Source organism: Phalacrocorax aristotelis, chromosome 1 (genome assembly GCF_949628215.1).
Source record: "Phalacrocorax aristotelis chromosome 1, bGulAri2.1, whole genome shotgun sequence".
Classification (NCBI taxonomy): domain Eukaryota; kingdom Metazoa; phylum Chordata; class Aves; order Suliformes; family Phalacrocoracidae; genus Phalacrocorax; species Phalacrocorax aristotelis.
In genome coordinates, this window is record NC_134276.1 from 26,226,617 (window position 1) to 26,232,437 (window position 5,821).

General features: G+C 45.7%; 1 pseudogene; it reads left to right on the forward strand.

The window, feature by feature from the left end:
- The first annotated feature begins 4,202 nt into the window (after positions 1-4,202).
- LOC142052181 (U6 spliceosomal RNA) lies at positions 4,203-4,262 on the forward strand (annotated as a pseudogene).
- Positions 4,263-5,821: the final 1,559 nt, after the last annotated feature.

The following is a 5,821-nucleotide window of genomic DNA, read 5'->3' on the forward strand; positions in this document are numbered from 1 at the left end:
TACCCAACAGCAAAAGTTTCTTTTACCTTTCTTATGCACTTTATTTCTGTCAATTATTTATTTCATGCAAGTTTTCATAACCTAATCAATTTTCACACATTTTTTTTCCACAGTCAGGCTTGGAAAGTATAGAAAATCCAGTTAGCTGAGGTGATGATGTTAGTTAAACAGAATAAGGAAATTTGATATGCTTTGATTTGTTTTATCAAATGCCTACTGAATACTGAGGAAAGTTCTCTGTGCCTGATCTCTGTGCAATCTACATGTCCATCACATTGGGCATTTGGTATTATTAATGCTTTTTGAAGTCAGGCCTTTGTTCTTTATCTGTTGTATATGAATGACGTTTTTTCTTTTCAGTTGCCAAATCAAGAATCCCAGTTTTATATACTGTTGTTTAACACTATGAACAAAGGCCAACTAACCTGGATAGGAATATTTAAGGATACCAGTTGAAGGCAGAAGCTCAGCAGCCAGGTGCCAGACAGGATATTCCCCTAGATGCCAAAATGCTATAGCTTTCCATTTGATGCATTGAAATCCATGATGAAGACCCAGGACCCCCTGCCTGCACAGTGCAGTGGTTTTGCAGCTTGCTTGCTGGATACCAGGTACATATGACCACACCTCACAGCAGAGATGATGGCTCCCAACTAGGATCCAGAAACCAGGTGGGCTTGTCTCATCCCACATCCTGTGGGGCCAGAGTGACTGGGGCTCTTGGATGACAGCAGGTATGCCTGGACATGATCATGTCCCCTGAAAAACACTCCTGGAGTCCATTTCTTTGGGAAAAGGTGAAGAAGGACATGATGGCTGGGTCTCTTTCATGCAATGCTGCAGTCACAAGGGTATTCTTGGGAGCTGTGTCAGGGACAAGGATGCCCACTCTTACCAGTGCCACTGTCACCACAGCTTTTCCTAGAGCAGTAGCTGAGGCTTTTGTTTTTAGCCTGCATGTAGCTACTCTCACCTTCAGAGCAGCCTGTAGTTTCATGTCTTCTCTCCACACGAAAGAATGTCAGGAAAGTTAGGAGATAATTTAACAGCTCTTAAGGTCTCAGAAAACCAAGCTCCTTTATCTATTTCCCTTTCAGGGTGTTTGCCCTGAAAGCAGCCTGGTTATACCAAGACAACTGGTAATATTGTCTATATATTGTGCTGGTTTTGGCTGGGATAGAGTTAATTTTCTTCACTGTAGCTGGTAAAGTGACAATGGCACATTGATGCTTTAGTTGCCGTTAAGTAGCAGCTCAGCATCGCTAAGCAGCGCCTGTAGTAGTCAGGGACCTTTCCAGCTTCCCGCGCTCTGCCACGTGGGCGAGAGGCCGGCAGGGGCAGGGCCACAGCCCAGACAGCTGACCCCGACTGGCCGGTGGGGTGCTCATTCCATACAACGTGACACCATGACCAGTACATTAACTGGGGCAGTTGGTGCATGGGGGGGTGGTGGTGGCTCTGGGACTGGTGGTGTTGGGTCAGTGGGTGGTGAGTAGCTGCGTCATGTGCTGTTTGCTTTGGCTGTTTGTTCCGCCTCTCTGCCCCAGCTTTTGCCTCTCTTGTTATTTTCCTTTTCATTGCATTACTGCTGTTGTTATTGTTTTATTTGAATTATTAAACTGTTCTTATCTCAACCCACAAGTTTTCTCACTTTTATCCTTCTGATTCTCTCTGCCATTCTGCCAGTGGGGAAGTGAGCGAGCAGCTGTGTGGGGCTGAGCTGCCGGCTAAACCACAACAGTCTCTTTTGGTGCCCAATGTGAGGGCTCAGAGGGTTTGAGATAACAGCTTCTGGTCACAGCACAATGTTCTGATTTTTGCAGTACGCGCTAAGGATTGGTGTTGGTTTGTTTAGTCTGCTGTGTTCTGCCATGATCAACGATGTGTTGCTTAAGAGATTTATTATGCAAACCCTGGTTTTCAGCTTCATCTGGTATTTGGGTTTTGTGTTGGAACTGTTACTGTACTTTGGATGCCCCCTCACTGAGGCAATTAGCAATTATACCTCCTTCTTTGAGAGGTTTTATATGGAGGAAATACAGAATGGTATCTTTGCTGTTTTCTTCTATGACGTCTCCACCTTTATTGCAACAACGTTTTTGGATGTTGAGCATCCTTGGGTAGTTAAGATATACTCATTGTTAGTTTTTGGGCATGTTGTTTTGGTTTTGGCTAAGGTTAGAGAGCAATTTAAGAATATTATCCAGAGATCTGCCCCAAGGTTTGACAGTGGCAGGGTATGAGGGATAGCATGGGCAAATGCCTAGGGCAGTGGGCACCCCCAGTGTTTTGGAGATTTACCTCTGACAAATGCAGAATGCGGAAAAACTAGTAGAATATTTGGAGAAAGTGTGTTGTTACCCTGGGAACTCCAGAGAGACACAGATAACTGCGACGTGCTGGGGCCTGGCCCATGTGTACTGAGCCCTGTTCAACAGTATTCAGTGCTCCCAAGGGGAAGAGAAGGTCTCTGGATTGAAAGACAAAGTGACAGGCACTGTGGTCACTCCAACCCTGATGACAGGCACTGTGGCTACTCAAACCCCTCGGTAGGCACTGCAGCTGAACCAGAGAATCCACCTGTGCCAGTATCAGTCGCCCCCATACACAAGACGAAATATTGGAAGCGGAAGTCAACTTTTTTAGAACGGGATGATAAAAAAGCAGGGCCATCATGAGGAGAAGAGGAGGAAGAAGTTATAAATGAAACGTAGACCACCCAATCGGTGTCCTTGAGTGAATTGCAAGATACATGAAAACATTTTGGCTGCTGTCTAGGTGAGCAAATTGCCACCTGGCTGCTCTGATGCTGGAATAATGAGGCTAGTAGCCTGGAATTAGAAGGGAAGGAAGCCAAAACACTGGGTTCCCTTTCTGGGGAAGGGAGCATTGACAAAACAATTGGAAAAGGGACACAAACCTTCAGCCTCTGGGGGCGACTCCTGGCCGGAGTGAAGGAAAGATATCCCTTCAAAGATGATGTTACATATTGCCTAGGAGAATGGAAAACCATGGAGAAAGGTATCCAGTATCCAAGGGAATTAGCTGTGCTTGAGGTGATTTATGGTGACCTGGACGATCAAGAGTCATTCAAAGATCCAGATTAAGCCCAGTTGAACATGACCCATGCGGCAAAAGTTTGTATGGAGTGCACCATCCTCATATGCAGACTCATTGGCAGTAATGTCCTGGAAAGATAACAGGGCACCAACAGTGGCAGATGTGGTTAATCAGCTCTGGGATTATGAAGCAAATCTCTCTTCTTCCCTTGTCTCTGCTGTGGAGAATCTATCCCGAGGGGTCCAGCAACTCAAAGAAGATCTGTCCTACTCCCCACCTCAACAGAGCAGTGTCTCAGCTGTTAGGAATAAGCGTCCTTTGGCTCAAAGAAGGGGATACACACCACGGGCCACCCTATGGTTCTACCTGCATGACCACGGAGAGGACATGATGAGGTGGGATGGCAAGCCTACTTCGACCCTACAGGCTCGAGTACATGAACTGCAAGGAAGAACAGTCACTCAGGGAGGCTCTTCTAGGAAAGCTGCTGCTCCAGTTTCCAGCGAGCAAGTCCCCAGACAGAGGAGTAGAAGCGCAGATTTTATTTCTAAGTGTAATAGAGGGACTCCTGATTCACATTTACAGGAAGTGAGTTGTGACTGCCATGATCAGGACTAGAGGGGCCCTGCCTCCAGCCGGGTGGAGGAAAGGGATAACCGGGCTTACTGGACTGTGTGGATCCGATGGCCTGGCACGTCCGACCCACAGGAGTATAAAGCTTTAGTGGACACCGGCGCACAGTGCACCTTAATGCCATCAAACTATATAGGGGCAGAACCCATCAGCATTGCTGGAGTGACAGGGGGATCCCAAGAGCTAACTGTATTGGAGGCCAAAGTGAGCCTAACTGGGAATGAGTGGCAGAAGCACCCCATTGTGACTGGCCCAGAGGCTCTGTGCATCCTTGGCATAGACTACCTCAGGAGAGGGTATTTCAAGAACCCAAAAGGTTACAAGTGGGCTTTTGGCGTAGCTGCCTTGGAGACGGAGGAAATTAAACAGCTGTCTACCTTGCCTGGCCTCTCGAAGGACCCTTTTGTTGTGGGATTGCTGAGGGTCAAAGAACAACAGGTGCTGATTGCCACCACAACAGTGCACCGGCGGCAATATCGCGCCAACGGAGAATCCCTGATTCTCCTCTGTGATTAGCATGGCCCCTGCACAAGAATGACATGCAAATTCGTGAAGTGTTCCATATAAATTTAAAAGAGACTGTTGTGGTTTAGCTGGTAGCTCAGCCCCACACAGCCGCTCGCTCACTTCCCCACTGGCAGAATGCGGAGAGAATCAGAAGGATAAAAGTGAGAAAACTTGTGGGTTGAGATAAGAACAGTTTAATAATTCAAATAAAACAATAACAACAGCAGTAATGCAATGAAAAGGAAAATAACAAGAGAGGTAAAAGCTGGGGCGGAGAGGGGGAACAAACAACCAAAGCAAACAGCACAAGACGCAGCTACTCACCACCCACTGACCCAACACCACCAGTCCCAGAGCCACCACCACCCCCCCATGCACCAACTGCCCCAGTTAATGTACTGGTCATGGTGTCACGTTGTATGGAATGAGCACCCCACCGGCCAGTCGGGGTCAGCTGTCTGGGCTGTGGCCCTGCCCCTGCCGGCCTCTCGCCCACGTGGCAGAGCGCGGGAAGCTGGAAAGGTCCCTGACTACTACAGGCGCTGCTTAGCGATGCTGAGCTGCTACTTAACGGCAACTAAAGCATCAATGTGCCATTGTCACTTTACCAGCTACAGTGAAGAAAATTAACTCTATCCCAGCCAAAACCAGCACAATATCTATGCAAGGGCAACCTCAAATCTCAAGCTAAATTCCTCCAAATCTTGACTAAAATGGTTATTTTAGCTGCAGTGGGTATCCTTTCTACACTTGGTACCGCCAGATGATATCAGATGATATCTTGTTGTCAAGACACTGCACTAACAGCAGTAAGCATGCAAGGAGATGGGCAGCCTTTGCTAGGGAGAGCATGTATTTGAGTAGATATCACAGACAGATATGGGTAGATGGGAAAACATGTAATGTATAAACAGAGTGACAGTTTGCAGCTCTCAGAATTACCTCCACAATACCTTTTTTTTCTAGAGTTGTAAAGGGTTCTTGCATTATTTTTGTTGCATTTTTTTAAAGCCTGCTGTTGTGAAACTCCAAAAGAAGAGGGTCCAGCAAGGAGGCAATAGATAGGCAATAAGCAACAGCAAAGGACTTGGTTTTCTCTTCAGATATACAAGACTTTAAAGCATTTTTGTTAAACTGCAGTCACAGTTGGAATCTGGAGGTTATAAATTACTATTATCCCTGATGTAATTTCTTTCCTATAATTATCCAGCAAACATGACTAGAATAATGAGTATCTTATTGTCAGTGAAATTGAGCAGATGCTGATATTTAAGCAGAACAAAACTTCTAGTTCACTCACAACGTATCTTGCTGTCTTCAGTGTTGCTTACCTCAGTTTGTTTCCCCACCTTAAATAACCAGTCTTACTATTCATCCAGATAAGTCTGAAGTACCTGACTATTTGCTATTTTCTTCAGTGTTGTTTTAAATATTTTTTTCTCTTGGTGACATTGGGGAAGAGATTTGGAAGGGTTGTCTACTTTTCCAGTATTTGTAAAGCAGCCAAATGTTGAATTATAGCCATCTCACTGGGAATTTTAGAAAAAATTTCAAAGGATCTTAGCCCTCAGTTACTGATAAAACTTAATAGACATTGATTTACATTTTTATTGCAGTGATT